The sequence below is a fragment of the Littorina saxatilis genome, linkage group LG5, assembly GCF_037325665.1.
Source record: "Littorina saxatilis isolate snail1 linkage group LG5, US_GU_Lsax_2.0, whole genome shotgun sequence".
Lineage (NCBI taxonomy): Eukaryota > Metazoa > Mollusca > Gastropoda > Littorinimorpha > Littorinidae > Littorina > Littorina saxatilis.
In genome coordinates, this window is record NC_090249.1 from 1933584 (window position 1) to 1953731 (window position 20148).

The window sequence follows — 20148 nt, forward strand, 5'->3', positions numbered from 1 at the left end:
ACAAAAATCATGTAATATTGAATTTGTTTCCTTGCAGGGTAATGTTTAAAAAATGTAACATTTTGTCTGTTAATTTGTGAGCCTTGATACTATGTATTTGTGTGTGCACATCTAAGCGAGTTTTTTTAGTGTGTGTGTGTGATTGTGTGTGTGTGTGTGTGTGTGTGTTTGAATAAAGAAAAATCATGTAATATTGAATTTGTTTCCTTTCAGGGTAATGCTTAAAAAATGTAACATTTTGTCTGTTAATTTGTGAGCCTTGATACTATGTCTGTGTATTTGTGTGTGCACATCAAAGCTGGTATTTTCATTGTGTGTGAGTGCATGTGATTGTGCGTGTGTGTGTGAGTGACTGCACACATATCGAATTTGTTTCCTTGCAGGGTAAGGTTTAGATTAGAAAATGTAATATTTTCTCTGTTGATTTGTGAGCCTTGATACTATATATGTCTGTATATTTGTGTGTGCACACCCAAGCTGGTATTTTCAGTGTGTGTGATAGTGTGTGTGTCTGTGATTGTGTGTGTGTGTGAGTGATTGAACAAAATTCATGTAATATTGAATTTGTTTCCTTGCAGGGTAATGTTTAAAATTGTATTTTCTCTGTTGATTTGTGAGCCTTGATACTATGTATATTTTTGTGTGCACATCCAAGCTGGTATTTTCAGTGTGATTGTGTTGCAACCTGAAATGTAAAAGAAAAAAGTTTAACAGTTGATTCAAAATAAACCCCAGTTAATAACCCCCACTCCTCCCCCCCCCCCCCCCCCTTTAAAAAAAAAAGGAGACATGATGACGGAAGGAACAATAAGAAAGTGAATAAGCCAAGTAAACATTTTATATCAATAAGTGAGAGAGAGAGAGAAAGAACATGAGAAAAGTGTGTGTGTGAGTGTATGGGCCGGATGCGATTAAATATGTGTGTTGGTTTGTGTGAGTATATGGATGTGAGTATAGCTATGAACGTGTAGGTATGAGTGTGTCAGTAATCGAAAGGAGTAACTGTAAACGCCAAACAAACGTCAATCTGCGAGTGAACGACTATGTACCATTAACGGTGCAGTACACTTTAGAAAGAGTGAGAGGTGAGAGGAGGGGAATAGAGAGGGGGGGGGGGGGCGGGGTATGGAGGGCAGGGACGGTGCAGTTAAACCAGCGGGGGGGGGGGGGGGGGGTGAAGGGGGGTTACAACCTGGGGTACAGGGGCAAGGCCCTGTTGGGATGTCTGAAGCTAAAGAGTTTTAGCTATTTTATTGACAATTTGTGGCTTACCCTTGATTTTAAACATGATCAACTGGTGTCAGCAGCCACTCATTATTTCTTTTACAGTTGTTATTGATTTTTTTTCGGGGGGGTGGTGGGGGCAGCAGGAGGGGGGGGGGGGGAGGTCTGGAACCTCTGTTGCACCCCGCCCCTAAAGAGAGAGGGTGAGCAAGAGGAGACTGAGGGAGAGAGAAAGGGGGAGATATGGAGGAGGGGAGGGAAGGAATAGAGAGGGAAGGTGCGAAATGGAAGAGACAGAGGGGAGACAGAGAGAGAGAGAGACAGAGAGAGACAGAGAGAGACAGAGAGAGACAGAGAGAGAGAGACAGAGAGAGAGAGACAGAGAGAGAGACAGAGAGAGAGACAGAGAGAGAGAGAGAGAAAGGAGAAGTAACTAAATGTCCAGTATAAAAACCAATGTCCATTTTGCGTGTAACTCAAAATACATATTGTATTACAAATTCCAAACAAACATGCAGACTGAAGAGAAAAAAAGTTATCAAGAAAGTAAGAGAGGGAGTGAAAGGGTTATAAGTTTACAGAGGCGACATCACAATAAAAACCTTCCGAAATAGTACCCGCTGATGGGACACAAAGTCTGATCTCCTTTAACCAAAATATATATATATTTTGTCTCTTGATATGTGAGCCTTGATACTATGTGTGTGTATTTGTGTGTGCACTTCTAAGCTGGTATATTCAGTGAGTGTGTGTGTTTGATTTTAACAAAATGCATGTAATATTAAATTTCTTTCCTTGCAGAGTTAAATGTTAAAAAATGTAATATTTTGTCTACTGATTTGTGAGCCTAATTGATATGTCTGTGTATTTGTGTGTGCACATCATAGCTGGTATTTTCAGTGTGATTGCATGTGTATGTGTGTGTGATTGCATGAAAAAAATTCATGTACCATTCAATTTGCTTCCTTGCAGGGTAATGTTTAAAAAAGGTAATATTGTGTCTGTTGATATGTGAGCCTTGATACTATGTCTGTGTATTGTGTGTGCACGTCTAAGCTGGTATTTTAAGTGTGTGTGTGTGTGTGATTGAGTGTGTATGTGTGTGTGTTTAATAAAACAAAAGTTATGTAACATTGAATTTGTTTCCTTGCAGGGTAATGTTTAAAAGATGTAATATTTTGTCTGTTGATTTGTGAGCCTTGATACTATGTCTGTGTGTTTGTGTGTGGACATCAAAGCTGGTATTTTCAATTTGTGTGTGTGATTGTGTGTGTGTGTGTGTGTGTGTGTGTGTGTGTGTGTGTGTGTGTGTGTGATTGAACAAAATTCATGTGCCATTGATTTTTTTTCTTGCAGGGTAATGTTTAAAAAATGTAATATTTTCTGTTGATTTGTGAGCCTTGATATGTGTTTGTTGTGTGTGTGAGTGAGTGAACAAAATTCATGTATCATTCAATTTGTTTCCTTGCAGGGTAATATTTGAAAAATGTATTATTTTCTCTGTTGATTTGTGAGACTTGATATTATGTCTGTGTATTTGAATGTGCACTTCTAAGCTGGTATTTTTAGTGTGTGTATGATTGTGTGTGTGTGTGTGTGTGTGTGTGTGTGTGTGTGTGTGTGTTTAAATAAACAAAAATATTGTAATATTGAATTTGTTTCCTTCCAAGGTCATGTTTAAAAACTGTAATATTTTGTATGTTGATTAGTGAGCCTTGATACTGTGTCTGTGTATTTGTTTGTGCACATCAAAGCTGCTATTTTCAGTGTGATTGTGTGTGTGTGTGTTTGAATAAACAGAAATCATGTAATATTGAATTTGTTTCCTTGCAGGGTAATGTTTAAAAAATGTAATATTTTGTATGTTGATTTGTGAGCCTTGATTCTGTGTGTGTATTTGTTTGTGCACATCAAAGCTGCTATTTTCAGTGACAGTGTGATTGTGTGTGTGTGTGTGTGTGTGTGTGTGTGTGTGTGTTTGAATAAACAAAAATCATGTAATATTGAATTTGTTTTCTTGCAGGGTAATGCTTAAAAAATGTAACATTTTTCTGTTAATTTGTGAGCCTTGATACTATGTATTTGTGTGTGCACATCTAAGCTAGTATTTTTAATGTGTGTGTGATTGAATGTGTGTGTGTGTGTGTGTGTGTGTGTGTGTGTGTGTGTGTGTGTGTGTGTGTGTGTGTGTGTTTGAATAAAGAAAAATCATGTAATATTGAATTTGTTTCCTTGCAGGGTAATGCTTAAAAAATGTAACATTTTGTCTGTTAATTTGTGAGCCTTGATACTATGTCTGTATTTGTGTGTGTACATCAAAGCTGGTATTTTTAGTGTGTGTGTCATTGTGTATGTGTGTGTGTCATTGAACAAAATTCATGTACCATTCAATTTGTTTACTTGCAGGCTAATGTTAGAAAATGTATTATTTTGTCTGTTGATTTGTAAGCCTTGATATCATGTGTGTTTTTATGTGAGCACATCAAAGCTAGTATTTTCAGTCTGTGCATGTGTGTGTGTGTGTGGGTGTGTGTGTGTGTGATTGTACAAAATTCATGTACCATTCAATTTGTTTCCTTGCAGGGTAATGGTTAAAAAATGTAATATTTTGTCTGTTGATTTGTGAGCCTTGATACTATGTCATTATATTGTGTGTGCATGTCTAAGCTGGTATATTAAGTGTGTGTGTGATTGTGCATGTGTGTGTGTGTGATGGTGCATGTGCGTGTATGATTGTGTGTGTGTGTTTGTGTTTAATAAAACAAAAATCATGTAATATTGAATTTGTTTCCTTGCAGGGTAATGTTTAAAAAATGTAATATTTTGTATGTTGATTTGTGAGCCTTGATACTATGTCTGTATTTTTGTGTGCACATCAAAGCTGGTATTTTCAGTGTGATTGTGTGTGTGTGTGTTTGTGTGTGTTTGTGTGTTTGAATAAACAAAAATCATGTAATATTGAATTTGTTTTTTTGCAGGGTAATGCTTAAAAAATGAAACATTTTGTCTGTTAATTTGTGAGCTTTGATACTATGTCTGTGTATTTGTGTGTGCACATCTGTGTGTGTGTGTTTAATAAAACAAAAATCATGTAATATTAAATTTGTTTCCTTGCAGGGTAATGTTAAAATTTTTATTATTTTGTCTGTTAATTTGTGAGCCTTGATACTATGTCTGTGTATTTGTGTGTGCACATCTAAGCTGGTATTTTCAGTGTGTGATTGTGTGTGTGTGTGTGTGTGTGTGTGTGTGTGTGTGTGTGTGTGTGTGTGTGTGTGTGTGTGTGTGTGTGTGTGTGATTGAAAAAAAATCATGTACCATTCAATTTGTTTCCTTGCAGGGTAATGTTTAAAAAATGTAATATTTTGTCTGTTGATTTGTGAGCCTTGATACTATGTCATTATATTGTGTGTGCACGTCTAAGCTGGTATATTAAGTGTGTGTGTGATTGTGCATGTGTGTGTGTGTGTGATGGTGCATGTGTGTATGATTGTGTGTGTGTTTGTGTTTAATAAAACAAAAATCATGTAATATTGAATTTGTTTCCTTGCATGGTAATGTTTAAAAAATGTAATATTTTGTATGTTGATTTGTGAGCCTTGATACTATGTCTGTATTTTTGTATGCACATCAAAGCTGGTATTGTGTGTGTGTGTGTGTGTGTGTGTGTGTGTGTGTGTGTGAATAAACGAAAATCATGTAATATTGAATTTGTTTTCTTGCAGGGTAATGCTTAAAAAATGAAACATTTTGTCTGTTAATTTGTGAGCCTTGATACTATGTCTGTGTATTTGTGTGTGCACATCTGTGTGTGTGTGTTTAATAAAGCAAAAATCATGTAATATTAAATTTGTTTCCTTGCAGGGTAATGTTAAAAATTTTATTATTTTGTCTGTTAATTTGTGAGCTTTGATAATTATGATGTGTGTGTTTTTGTGTGTGCACATCAAAGCTGGTATTTTCAGTGTGTGTGATTGTGCACGTGTGTGTGTGATTGTGTGTGATTGTGTGCGTGTGTTTGTGTGTGTTTGAATAAACAAAAATAATGTAATATTGAATTTGTTTCCTTGCAGGATTATGCTTTAAAAATGTAATATTTTGTCTGTTAATTTGTGAGCCTTCATACTAGGCCTGTGTATTTGTGTGTGCACATCAAAGCTGGTAATTTCAGTGTGTGTGTGTGATTGTATGTGTGTGTGTGATTGAACAAAATTCATATACCATTCAATTTGTTTCCTTGCAGGGTAATGTTTAAAAAATGTAATATTTTGTTTTGTTGATTTTTGAGCCTTGATACTATGTCTGTATTTTTGTGTGCACATCAAAGCTGGTATTTTCAGTGTGATTGTGTGTGTGTGTGTGTGTTTGTGTGTGTGTGTGTGTGTGTTTGAATAAACAAAAATCATGTAATATTGAATTTTTTTTCTTGCAGGGTAATGTTTAAAAAATGTAATATTTTGTCTGTTGATTTGTGAGCCTTGATACTATGTCTGTGTATTAGTGTGTGGACATCAAAGCTGGTATTTTCAGTGTGTGTGTGATGGTGTGTGTGTTTGAACAAACAAAAATCATGACTACTATTGAATTTGTTTCCTTGCAGGGTAATGCTTAAAAAATGTATTATTTTGTCTGTTGATTTGTAAGCTTTGGTATGATGTATGTGTTTTTGTGTGTGCACATAAAGCTGGTATTTTCAGTGTGTGTGATTGTGTACGTGTGTGTGTGTGTGTGTGTGTGATTGTGCATGTGTGTGATGATGTGTGAGTGTGTGTGTGTAAGTGATTGTGTGTGTGTGTGAGTGATTGAACAAAGTTCATGCAATATTCAATTTGTTTCCTTGCAGGGTAATATTTGACAAATGTATTATTTTCTCTGTTGATTTGTGAGACTTGATAGTATGGCTGTGTATTTGAATGTACACTTCTAAGCTGGTATTTTCAGGGTGTGTGTGTTTGTGTGTGTTTGAATAAACAAAAATCATGTATTAGTGAATTTGTTTTCTTGCAGGGTAATGTTAACAAAGTAATATTTTGTATGTTGATTTGTGAGCCTTGATTCTGTGTGTGTATTTGTTTGTGCACATCAAAGCTGCTATTTTCAGTGACAGTGTGATTGTGTGTGTGTGTGTGTGTGTGTGTGTGTGTGTGTGTTTGAATAAAGAAAAATCATGTAATATTGAATTTGTTTCCTTGCAGGGTAATGCTTAAAAAATGTAACATTTTGTCTGTTAATTTGTGAGCCTTGATACTATGTATTTGTGTGTGCACATCTAAGTGAGTTTTATTAGTGTGTGTGTGTGATTGTGTGTGTGTGTGTGTTTGAATAAACAAAAATCATGTAATATTGAATTTGTTTCCTTGCAGGGTAATGCTTAAAAAATGTAACATTTTGTCTGTTAATTTGTGAGCCTTGATACTATGTCTGTGTATTTGTGTGTGCACATCAAAGCTGGTATTTTCATTGTGTGTGAGTGCATGTGATTGTGCGTGTGTGTGTGAGTGACTGAACACATATCGAATTTGTTTCCTTGCAGGGTAAGGTTTAGAAAATGTAATATTTTCTCTGTTGATTTGTGAGCCTTGATACTATGTCTGTATATTTGTGTGTGCACACCCAAGCTGGTATTTTCAGTGTGTGTGATTGTGTGTGTGTGTGTGATTGTGTGTGTGTGTGAGTGATTGAACAAAATTCATGTAATATTGAATTTGTTTCCTTGCAGGGTAATGTTTAAAATTGTATTTTCTCTGTTGATTTGTGAGCCTTGATACTATGTATATTTTTGTGTGCACATCCAAGCTGGTATTTTCAGTGTGATTGTGTTGCAACCTGAAATGTAAAAGAAAAAAGTTTAACAGTTGATTCAAAATAAACCCCAGTTAATAACCCCCACTCCTCCCCCCCCCCCCCCCCCCCCTTTAAAAAAAAAAGGAGACATGATGACGGAAGGAACAATAAGAAAGTGAATAAGCCAAGTAAACATTTTATATCAATAAGTGAGAGAGAGAGAGAAAGAACATGAGAAAAGTGTGTGTGTGAGTGTATGGGCCGGATGCGATTAAATATGTGTGTTGGTTTGTGTGAGTATATGGATGTGAGTATAGCTATGAACGTGTAGGTATGAGTGTGTCAGTAATCGAAAGGAGTAACTGTAAACGCCAAACAAACGTCAATCTGCGAGTGAACGACTATGTACCATTAACGGTGCAGTACACTTTAGAAAGAGTGAGATGTGAGAGGAGGGGAATAGAGAGGGGGGGGGGGGGGGGCGGGGTATGAAGGGCAGGGACGGTGCAGTTAAACCAGCGGGGGGGGGGGGGGGGTGAAGGGGGGGTTACAACCTGGGGTACAGGGGCAACCTGGCCTCGTTGGGGGGTCTGAAGGTAAAGAGTTTTAGCTATTTTATGGACAATTTGTGGCTTACCCTTGATTTTAAACATGGTCAACTGGTGTCAGCAGCCACTCATTATTTCTTTTACAGTTAGTATTGGGTTTTTTTTTGGGGGGGGGGTGGGGGCAGCGGAGGGGAGGGGGGGTCTGGAACCTCTGTTGCACCCCGCCCCTAAAGAGAGAGGGTGAGCAAGAGGAGACTGAGGGAGAGAGAAAGGGGGAGATATGGAGGAGGGGAGGGAAGGAATAGAGAGGGAAGGTGCGAAATGGAAGAGACAGAGGGGAGAGAGAGACAGAGAGAGAGAGAGACACAGAGAGAGAGAGACAGAGAGAGAGAGAGAGAGAGACAGAGAGAGAAACAGAGAGAGAGACAGAGAGAGAGACAGAGAGAGAGACAGAGAGAGAGAGAGAGACAGAGAGAGAAACAGAGAGAGAGACAGAGAGAGAGACAGAGAGAGAGACAGAGAGAGAGACAGAGAAAGGAGAAGTAACTAAATGTCCAGTATAAAAACCAATGCCCATTTTGCGTGTAACTCAAAATACATATTGTATTACAAATTCCAAACAAACATGCAGACTGAAGAGAAAAAAAGTTATCAAGAAAGTAAGAGAGCGAGTGAAAGGGTTATAAGTTTACAGAGGCGACATCACAATAAAAAAAACCTTCCGAAATAGTACCCGCTGATGGGACACCAAGTCTGATCTCCTTTAACCAAAATATATATATATTTTGTCTCTTGATATGTGAGCCTTGATACTATGTGTGTGTATTTGTGTGTGCACTTCTAAGCTGGTATATTCAGTGAGTGTGTGTGTTTGATTTTAACAAAATGCATGTAATATTAAATTTCTTTCCTTGCAGAGTTAAATGTTAAAAAATGTAATATTTTGTCTACTGATTTGTGAGCCTAATTGATATGTCTGTGTATTTGTGTGTGCACATCATAGCTGGTATTTTCAGTGTGATTGCATGTGTATGTGTGTGTGATTGCATGAAAAAAATTCATGTACCATTCAATTTGCTTCCTTGCAGGGTAATGTTTAAAAAAGGTAATATTGTGTCTGTTGATATGTGAGCCTTGATACTATGTCTGTGTATTGTGTGTGCACGTCTAAGCTGGTATTTTAAGTGTGTGTGTGTGTGATTGAGTGTGTATGTGTGTGTGTTTAATAAAACAAAAGTTATGTAACATTGAATTTGTTTCCTTGCAGGGTAATGTTAAAAAATGTAATATTTTGTCTGTTGATTTGTGAGCCTTGATACTACCCGTACGAAACGTTCTTATAAGAAATTGGACCCAATTTCATATAAGATTCTTATAAGAGTCTTGTATGACAATTTCATATATGTGGCTTATAGGTATTTTAAATGCAAATGAGGTAAATTCTTATAAGAAACTTATATGAATCATATATGAACCTATAACCTGAGCTCATATAGGTCTCTTATATGAATCTTCTATTCTCTTATAAGAAAGCTATAGGTCTCTTATATATGAAATGTTCATATATGAGACTTATAAGAATCTTATATGAAACCTACATCTCCCTTATAGGATTCTTATATGTCTCATATATGATATTTATATGTCTCATACTAGACACACGACCTTGACCTACATTTGTGTTTACAAGGGAAATAACACCTGCTTAACCCAATTTAACTGTCTTGACTTTGAATTATAATGAATCCAACTGCAAAATACCTTTTGGTTCAGTATATATACATATCTTTACTGAAGTTGTGTTTATTTTGAGGGCAAAAACAAACAGATCTCTAAATCACTGGTCACAAGAAGAGGAGTAAGACATGCATTGTCCTCTTCAAATCCAATACTTTGAAACTTGAAATTATGAACAAGAAACAACAAACAAGTTACAGCCACAAATAATTTTCTTGAATATGCACAGCTGTCACAGTTTCTTGTTGCTTGAACCAAAGTAGTGCTGGTAAACATGATTTGATCACCTGATGCAGAACCAGAACTGTAAAGTAAAACAAATATAATGGAGGGAAATTCTGGATTTTGAATAAAAACACAAACCTGTCATTGTCAAGCTGTTGGGTTGGTTGGGCTGCCAGCCACCCACAAACATCAGCATGACATAAACATTCTCTTCACATATTCATACATCAAGTCCAATTATTTCTGTAAGAACTTTGCATTTTAGTCCTGCTCTTTCACTGATTTTCTGCTAAACATCCTCACAGAGCTGCTGTCACAAAGATGGCCGTTCAGTCAGGGGGAGATAATGCTCAAGGCAAACCATCCACTTCCTGTTCATATATGAAACATATATGAAAGCCAGTATTGCCAGTAATTCAGCATTGTCCAATATTTTTTCTAAGTCCTGAATTCTCCTATGCAGAAACTAAGTGATGATTCATATAAGAGTCATATAAGATTCATATAAGAAACATATAAGAGAACTATAGGTTTCTGGAAGTGCAGGTTCTCATATATGATTCATATATGATTCTTATATGAATTGGGGTCTTTTTCATATAAGAAACCTATTCCTACAACTGACATACACAGCTTTTTACTTGTCATATATGAAACTTATATGTTTCTTATAAGAAACTTATAGGTTTCTTATATGTCTCTTATATGTTCATATATGTTCATTTCGTATGGGCATGTCTGTGTGTTTGTGTGTGGACATCAAAGCTGGTATTTTCAATTTGTGTGTGTGTGTGTGTGTGTGTGTGTGTGTGTGTGTGTGTGTGTGTGTGTGTGTGATTGAACAAAATTCATGTGCCATTGATTTTTTTTCTTGCAGGGTAATGTTTAAAAAATGTAATATTTTCTGTTGATTTGTGAGCCTTGATATGTGTTTGTTGTGTGTGTGTGTGTGAGTGAGTGAACAAAATTCATGTATCATTCAATTTGTTTCCTTGCAGGGTAATATTTGAAAAATGTATTATTTTCTCTGTTGATTTGTGAGACTTGATATTATGTCTGTGTATTTGAATGTGCACTTCTAAGCTGGTATTTTTAGTGTGTGTATGATTGTGTGTGTGTGTGTGTGTGTGTGTGTGTGTGTGTGTGTGTGTGTGTGTGTTTGTTTAAATAAACAAAAATATTGTAATATTGAATTTGTTTCCTTCCAAGGTCATGTTTAAAAACTGTAATATTGTGTATGTTGATTAGTGAGCCTTGATACTATGTCTGTGTATTTGTTTGTGCACATCAAAGCTGCTATTTTCAGTGTGATTGTGTGTGTGTGTGTTTGAATAAACAGAAATCATGTAATATTGAATTTGTTTCCTTGCAGGGTAATGCTTAAAAAATGTAATATTTTGTATGTTGATTTGTGTGCCTTGATTCTGTGTCGGTGTATTTGTTTGTGCACATCAAAGCTGCTATTTTCAGTGTGATTGTGTGTGTGATTGTGCGTGTGTGTGTGTGTCTGATTGAACAAACTTCATGTAATATTGAATTTGTTTCCTTGAAGGGTAATGTTTAAAAAATGTAATATATTGTTTGTTGATTTGTGAGACTTGATATTATGTGTGTGTATTTGTGTGTGCACTTCTGAGCTTGTATTTTCAGTGTATGTGTGTGTGATTGAACAAACTTTATGTAATATAGAATTTTTTTCCTTGCAGTGTAATGTTAAGAAATGGAATATTTTCTGTGTTGATTTGTGAGCCTTAATACTCATTGTTTAAAAAATGTAATATTTTCTCTGTTTTGTGAGCCTTGATATGTGTCTGTTTTTGTGTGTGCACATCAAAGCTGGTATTTTCATTGTGTGTGAGTGCATGTGTGTGTGATTGTGCGTGTGTGTGTGAGTGACTGAACAAAATTCATGTAATATCAAATTTGTTTCCTTGCAGGGTAAGGTTTAGAAAATGTAATATTTTCTCTGTTGATTTGTGAGCCTTGATACTATGTCTGTATGTATGATTTCAGGGTAAGGTTTTGAAAATGTAATATTGTGTCTGTTGATTTGTGAGCCTTGATACTTTGTAAATGTATTTGTGTGTGCACTTCTAAGCTGGCATTTTCAGTGTGTGTGCGATTGTTTGTGTGTGTTTGATTGAACAAAAAACATGTGAATTGCTTTCTTTGTAGGGTAAGGCATTTTCAGTGTGTGTGTGAGGGTTTTTGCATTAGGGGGGGTAATTTGAACACCCTAAGAACTAGACGCTGTTGCTGGCTCATATAAGTCGGAAAGCAAAGATGGTGAGGTTAGACCTACAGATATGCAAGTGAAATAAAGGATCTTATGTGTTTTGTCAACACTCAGACTTGTTTCTTTAAATAAGGGAAAAGTTCACATTTTTGGGCAAACAGGGCAAAGTTCAAATTACCTGAATTCATTTGCATAGCCATAGGTATTTAACCCAAGCCGACTATCTTTCATTTTTGCCAGAGCTTTCTACATATCTTCTTACGACCATTGTCCATGACTGAAAGACCAAAGAGTAGATTGCGATTTTCTAATATCAATACTCCAAAAGTTAGATATTCAGCGACATTCCGCAAAATTGTTCTAAAAGTTCTCACCTCCCACCGTTGTTAGCCGTTGCACCATTTTGTCTTATACAAACGTCATTCACAATCATCAGTAACGTAAAAATACAATTACACTAACTCTTGAAATATTCGCCTTGTTCAATTTACCCCCTCCCGTCCCTTACCCTATGTGATATTTTAATGTATTTAACTTTTGCAGGTGCACTTGTGGTGAACTTCTGATGGAAAGTACAGTGTCAGCCCTTTACTGACCTGTCATGCTCTGCGGAGGACTTAGCAGTGCCCGTCGAAATATCCTTCTTTGGAACATCCCACGGGAAGGATCCTTTTCATGGCGTTGGCGGCATCGTGAAGTCGGCCATCAGAAGACCAGTGCTCAGCGAAAAGGTTTGTGTACTTTCAAGTTTTAGACTAACATTTACCTGTATGTGTTTTTAAATAATGTTAGTTGCCTCTTGGCGGGCTCAATGGCCTGGTATAAGATGCCTTAATTGTCTCCAAATCCATAGGTTGAGTGTTCGAATCCGAGCGGAGTCTGGTGGGTGAAAATTGCTAGTTATGTGGTAGTAATAATAATAATAATACGAATATTTATAACGCGCACATATCTCGCCAACAGGCGACTCAAGACGCACATACACTCATTCACACACACGGAGACTTAAAGTCACCAACACACACACACCATCAACCATTAAAATATGTACAGTTATTCAGGGTGGGATGGGGTGGGCAGTGTAGAATGCATGGATTATGTGGAAAAAAGGAATGTCTTGAGTGCAGATTTGAATGATTCGAGGGACTGTTGTTGACGGAGGGGGAGAGGTAGTGTGTTCCATTGGCTAGGTGCTTGGAAAGAAAATGAGCGTTGACCTGCTGTTTTGAGTTTGGTGTGGGGGATGTTGAGCTTGAGGGAGTCGGCAGATGATCTGAGTGCTCGTGAAGGGACATAGAGCGAGAGAGAGTCGGAGAGATAGGCAGGGGCGAGACCATGGAGGCATTTGTAGGTGAGAGTGTTGATTTTGTATGTGATACTGGCAGGAACGGGCAACCAGTGGAGCTGATTTAGGAGGGGGGTGATATGATCTCCCTTTTTCTTTCGTAAGAAGACGGGCAGAGCTATTTTGAATGCGTTGGAGACGAGAGATAGAAGAAGAGGGAAGACCCGCCAAGAGAGAGTTACAATAGTCAAGACGTGAGAGAATGGTGGAAGTGACCAGTTTGGCGGTAGCATCTGTGGTAAGGTACTTGCGGATAGTGGCGATGCGGCGGAGTTGGAAGTAGCAGGTGCGAGAGACAGAAGAGATGTGTTGTTTCATGGAAAGGGTGTTGTCTAGAGTGACTCCGAGGTTTTTGACAGCAGAAGACAGAGGGACAGAAGAGTCAGAGAGTTGAAGAGAGTCGGAAGTGGCTTTGGAGAGTTTGGATGTAGTGCCTATTAGGATAGCTTCAGTTTTGTTGCTATTGAGCTGAAGTTTGTTTTCTGTCATCCAATTCTGCACGTCAGTGATAGTGTCAGAGATAGAGGAAAGAAGAGATTCAGACTGGTCAGGGGAAGAGCTGTTGTGAAGTTGAGAGTCGTCGGCAAAAGAGTGGTGGAGAACGTTGTGTCGGTCAAGGATGTGGTCAAGAGGTTGAGTGTAGAGAGTAAATAGTACAGGCCCAAGGACTGAGCCCTGAGGGACTCCGCACTCAAGCCTGATGGGGTCAGAGTTCAGTTTGTCAATCGAAACAGTCTGGTAGCGGTCGGTGAGATAAAAAGAGAACCAAGAAAGAGCTGTGCTATGGATACCAAAGGTGTGCTGAAGGCGTTGAAGGAGGATGTTGTGGTCGACTGTGTCAAAGGCCGCTGATAGATCAAGTAGAGCGACGTAGTTCAGTCATTCCATGAATGAAAAAGATGGAGCTGCCTCTTTGTTTATGCTGTGTATGTGCTGCTGCATATTTCTATTGCATGTTGTTCATGGTGTGTTTTGATTTTTGACTCACCTGAGTAATTAGTGAGTATTAGGATTCATATGTCTCCGTCTGTATGGAGGGGTGGACGGCCGGCAGTCCGTGGACAAAAAACTTAACGTTGAGGTTATCTCGGATGTTTTTCAAGATAGACCTCTGAAATTTTGCACACAATTAGGGTTTGATGATCTTACGAAGTCATCCCAGTTTGTTTGACCCTCATAAAATTTTGGGGTCACAGCGGGGTCATGTTCGTTTTGTAAAAACTTAACATTGATGTTATCTCGGATGTTTTTGAAGCTGGAGCTTTGAATCCTTGCACACTTTTAGGGTTTGTTATTATCCCAAATTGACCCTCGTCAAGTTTTGGGGTCAGAGGGGGTCATGTTCGATTCATAAAAACTTAACATGACGTTATTTCAGGTGTTTTCTAAGCTAGAGCTTTGAAACTTTGAACACTTCAAGGGTTTGATAATCTGTCTCTAGTTTGGTTTACCCCCGTCACATTTTGGGGTCACAGCGGGGTCATGTTCGCAAAAACTTTATGTTGATATTTTCTGTTATTTTGAAAGCAAAAGCCTCAAATATTTACACAATTGTAGGAGTTGATAATCAGCAAACATGACCAAAATTTGGCAGCGTGGTTCAGGGAGGGGCAGGGGTAACGAAGGAGAGTCGTGTGCAAGCATTTGCTTTTCTTGTTTATTTGCAGGAGATCATGAGGAATGAAGAAGAAGCTTTGCAATATCTTCAGCGAAACTTGGCTGTCGACCCAGAAACTTGGCTGTCAACATGCCTGCTGCCACTCCACTCTTCTTCGGACTGGAGGAGATCAAGCGGCGTGACCCGTCAGGCGACCCAACAACCCTGTTCCAGCAACCCCATCGATTCATTGTGTACCTGGAGGCCTGACAGGCGACCCAACAACCTTGTTCCAGCAACCCCATCGATTCGTTGTGTACCTGGAGGCCTGACAGGCGACCCAACAACCTTGTTCCAGCAACCCCATCGATTCATTGTGTACCTGGAGGCCTGACAGGCGACCCAACAACCTTGTTCCAGCAACCCCATCGATTCGTTGTGTACCTGGAGGCCTGACAGGTGACCCAACAACCTTGTTCCTGCAACCCCATCGATTCGTTGTGTACCTGGAGGCCTGACAGGCGACCCAACAACCTTGTTCCAGCAACCCCATCGATTCGTTGTGTACCTGGAGGCCTGACAGGCGACCCAACAACCTTGTTCCAGCAACCCCATCGATTCGTTGTGTACCTGGAGAACAAGTCGCGAAAAGGAACAGATTAACACCAACGAACTGTCATCGCCGACACCAACAGACACTATACCAACACTGTCCCACCACAAGCAGAAACGGAAAGTGGAAGAGGCAGAAGATGGTGACACCCAATGTTTTGCAGGGTTCAAAAGAACTGCAACCGGTGAACTACAAAAGCAGTCAAAGGTCAACTGGCCCCGATCTGATTGGTTGCACTTCTGAAAAGTGCGAAACGTTATGAGTAAAATGTGCGAAAAGACAAAAAAAGTGCGAAACGTCATGTCCAAATTGTAGATTAAGTGCGAATCGTCCGAAGTGCGAACCGTCAAAGGTGCGAAACGTCTGGTATTCCTTTGATTACTGGTGCATAAGCACTATTCCGAACTGACTGTTACATGATTAACACAACGGTCATGCACGTAAAATTCCACTCGTGCAAAAAACACGAGTGTACATGGGAGTTTCAGACCACGAACGCAGAAGAAGAAGAAGAATGCGGCACTGAGTGGGTTTGGATGCAAGGTTGGTGGGTGGTTGGTGTCTACTACATTTTGAACTCGAAGCCATGACGTTCCCTACAAGTTGCGTAGGGAACGTCATGGCTTTGAGTTCAAAATGGTGTCTACTACTGGTTATTGTTGAAGCCTTAAACTGTTTTTAAACATTCGTCCTTTCGAAAAGAAACTGCAATCAATATTCTGTTTTTATTTTACTGTTACTGTTAGTCTGTTTCTTTCATTATTCGATGTTTTATGTTTCTTTCTTGTCCTTCAAACATTTCCAAAACCTTCAAGTATTCTGCCTCAACAAGACAAAAATTTGTTTGTTTATTTGTTTGTCTGTCTGTCTGTTTTTTGTTTTTGCTTTTTGTCTGTTTCTTTCTTTCTTTCTTTCTTTGTATGTCTGTTTGTTTGTTTGTCTGTTTATTTGTTTGTTTGTCTGTTTGTTTGTCTGTTTATTTGTTTGTTTGTCTGTGTGTTTATTTGTCTGTCTGTTTTTTTGTTTTTTTGATTGTTTGTTTGTTTGCCTGAGCACCCCATGATACAATTTATACTATTGTGGTGAACAATAAAATCGACATAACTTACTATTGTGAAGTGTGTGTGTGTGTGTGTGTGTGTGCGTGCGTGTGTGTGTGTGTGTGTGCGTGCGTGCGTGTGCGTGTGTTTGTCTGTCTGCCTGTCTGTCTGTCTTGGCTAATCCCCCCACCCTAGCCCGTCTACCTGCGTCAGATGTGTGTCAGTGTGTGTGCCGTGTGCCGACAAGCGCTTAGAACTGTACCCACGGAATACGCGCTATAATTATAAGCTTCATATTGATTGAGTGAGTGTGTGTGTGTGAGAGAGCCTGAGAGAGAGAGAGAGAGAGAGAGATGAAGGTAAAACAACTTATTCAACAACCTTTTCATTCAGCTTAAAAAAAATCGAAACGAAAACGCAACACATTATTAACGCTATTCACATTACATAAAGAACAGGTATCACCAGCAATGAGCGCACAGCAACACCAGGTCATGACACATATAGGCCTACGTATAACTACACTCACAATTAATGGAAGCTAAAATAGCCGCCATGGAACGAAAACTCAGCCGTCAACAAATGGAGACAACACGAAACGTTTCTAGCGTAGAAGACAAAATAATGGAAATACAGTATAGACTGGATGTATAAAACACCGGATGTATGAAAGTCTAGATGTATGAAAGGGGTAGGCAGGGTCCCGGCAGAAGCTACTCTTTGTTATTACTTAGAATTTTCCGGTTGTATGAACATCGGATGTATAAAAGTCCGGTTGTATGAAAGCAAATATCTGGTCCCGAGCAGCACAAATGCGTTGTTGCAAGACCGGTTGTAAGAAAACGAAAGTAGACCCAAGTCACCAAATGAGGATGCCCTGAAAACTTCCCCACCAACTGATTTTTATCCAGATTCTATAGCTGTCAACGAGTTGTTCTGTTTAATTTGTTTCTCCATTCCATCATTTTTTTTAACCTGTTACAAATTCGTCACGAAGACCCATAAAAGCCCAGAAGGCATTTTTGTTACATTTATAACCAGAGACATTGGTCAAGGATGTGAATCAGTTGTAATCTTTTTATATTTTTTTTATGTTGTTGTATTTTATGTTGTTGTATTTTATTTTGTTGTATTTTATGTTGTTGTTTTTATGTTCTTGTTGTTGTTTTTATGTTCTTGTTGTTGTTGTTGTTGATTTTATCCATTAAACTGATTTTATGTTTAACTCCATTAATAATCTGTTTTGTTTGTCTGTTCAGTAATTTTAGCCTGTTATAAATTTGTCATGACTGAAGAGCCATAATAGCCCAGGAAGGCATTTTTTTGTACAATTAGAACCAGAGGCATTGGTCGTGACTCAGGTTTTTTTTTATGTTGTTGTTTTAATCCAATAAACTGGTTTTAAGTTTAACTCACTTTTGTTGTATTCAGTGCGCGCGCGCGTGTGTGTGTGTGTGTGTGTGTCTGTGTGTGTGTGTGTGTTATAAATGTGTGCGTTTTGGAGAGAGAGAGAGAGAGAGAGAGAGAGAGAGAGAGAGAGAGAACTCAGAAAATGTTATTTGTTACGCCAACGGTCATTACAAAGCTTCCACGACCAAAAACATTGTCAAAAGCGCAAAAGGGTTGTGGAGGGAACACACACAATACAGTTGAGCCACACACAAACACACACACACACACACACACACACACACACACACAGAGGGACGGGGGGGGGGGGGGGGGGTGGGGGGGCGGAGAGTGAACGGCCTTATGCAAAGCAGAACAGCCTTCCTTACACAAACAGTTGCTCTTTCTATCGGTTGTCCTGACTGTGTCAGTGTATGTAAGTACATGTACTTTTCCACTTGTTATTCACAAACCTTTCCTTCTAACAAGGATATGTATCAAAATATTTAAACATAAAAAACAAATAAATAAAAAAATGATATGAAAAAAACCCTACTTTTATCAAGTAACAGACGCGTGGCCGGATGTATGAAAGTCAATCCACAATATTTTCATACATCCGGTTAACCGGATTTAGTAAAGACCGGATGTATGAAAGACAAAAAGTGGGTCCCGACGACTTTCTTACATCCGGTCTCGACTGTATATGCTGCCAGTCGGAAGTCGTAGCTGGCATAGTGGACACAGGTTTTCTTCTTCTGCGTTCGTGGGCTGAAACTCCCACGTACACTCGTGTTTTTTGCACGAGTGGAATTTTACGTGTATGACCGTTTTTTACCCCGCCATTTAGGCAGCCATACGCCGTTTTCGGAGGAAGCATGATGGGTATTTTCGTGTTTCTATACTGAACCCACCGAACTCTGACATGGATTACAGGATCTTTTTCGTGCGCACTTGGTCTTGTGCTTGCGTGTACACACGGGGGTGTTCGGACACCGAGGAGAGTCTGCACACAAAGTTGACTCGGAGAAATAAATCTCTCGCCGAACGTGCATGGGGACGAACTCACGCTGACAGCGGCCAACTGGATACAAATCCAGCGCGCTACCGACTGAGCTACATCCCCGCCCGGACACAGGTTTAACTATGTACTTGTGCAATCAAAAGTAACAAACACTAAAATAGACGATGTTCGGAAATAACTCTGCCGGGTTTGTACGGGATATGACAGAGTGACTACCCTTGCTTTTAGTGGGACAACTAAATCCCTACGTGCTCCTTGTCCACGTGTTTCCGGCACACCCTCGCTTGTAATTTGCTCGTGAATAGTATTTCCCAGGACACGCATGGGTATTCACTCTTTCACAAGCCATACAAACCCAACAGAGTTATTTTCGGAATTCGTCTTTCCATGACTGACACAACATATCAGCAGCTGACCCGAACATTACAAAACAAAACAAACCCGTGACAACACACACACAAAAACAAACAAAAACACCCAGCATTTTAACGTTGCCACCGCCAAACGCTATACAATGATCGAACTGAAGACACGTGGTTATCTAGTAGCTAATCTTATATAGCTGTACGGCCTACGATAATCTGGGCCTGAAGCCAATTTTAAGAAATTAAAGTGGCTGTGTTACGTACAAATACTATCAGCAGATAAAAACAAGTCGCGTAAGGCGAAATTACTACATTTAGTCAAGCTGTGGAACTCACAGAATGAAACTGAACGCACTGCATTTTTTTATTTTTACAATGACCGTAGTCCGCCGCTTGTGCAAAACGGAGTGAAACTGACGAGCCTGTTTTGCGCGGTAGTGGTTTCGCTGTGCTGCATAGCACGCTTTTCTTTGCCTCTCTTCGTTTTAACTTTCTGAGCGTGTTTTTAATCCAAACATATCATATCTATATGTTTTTGGAATCAGGATCCCACAAGGAATAAGATGAAATTGTGGTTAAATCGATTTCGGAAATTTTATTTTGATAATAATTTTTATATTTTTAATTTTCAGAGCTTGTTTTTAATCCAAATATAACATATGTATATGTTTTGGGAATCAAAAAATGACGAAGAATAAGATGAAATTGTTTTTGGATCGTTTAATAAAAAAATAATTTTAATTACAAGTTTCCGATTTTTAATGATCAAACTCATTCATTAGTTTTTAAGCCACCAAGCTGAAATGCAATACAAAAGTCCGGCCTTCGTCGAAGATTGCTTTGCCAAAATTTCAATCAATTTAATTGAAAAATGAGGATGTGACAGTGCCGCCTCAACTTTTACAAAAAGCCGAATATATGACGTCATCAAAGTTATTTATCGAAAAAAAGAAAAAAATGTCCGGGGATATCATTCCCAGGAACTCTCGTGTCAAATTTCATAAAGATCGGTCCAGTAGTT

General features: G+C 38.7%; 1 long non-coding RNA gene across 1 annotated transcript in view; it reads left to right on the forward strand.

The window, feature by feature from the left end:
* LOC138966048 (uncharacterized) overlaps positions 1 to 16418 on the forward strand; it is a 34663-nt gene extending 18245 nt beyond the window's left edge. Inside the window, exons 2-3 of the long non-coding RNA XR_011455583.1 lie at positions 12298 to 12485; positions 14767 to 16418. This is a non-coding gene — a long non-coding RNA (uncharacterized lncRNA). The remainder of the gene's footprint in view (positions 1 to 12297; positions 12486 to 14766) is intronic.
* Positions 16419 to 20148: the final 3730 nt, after the last annotated feature.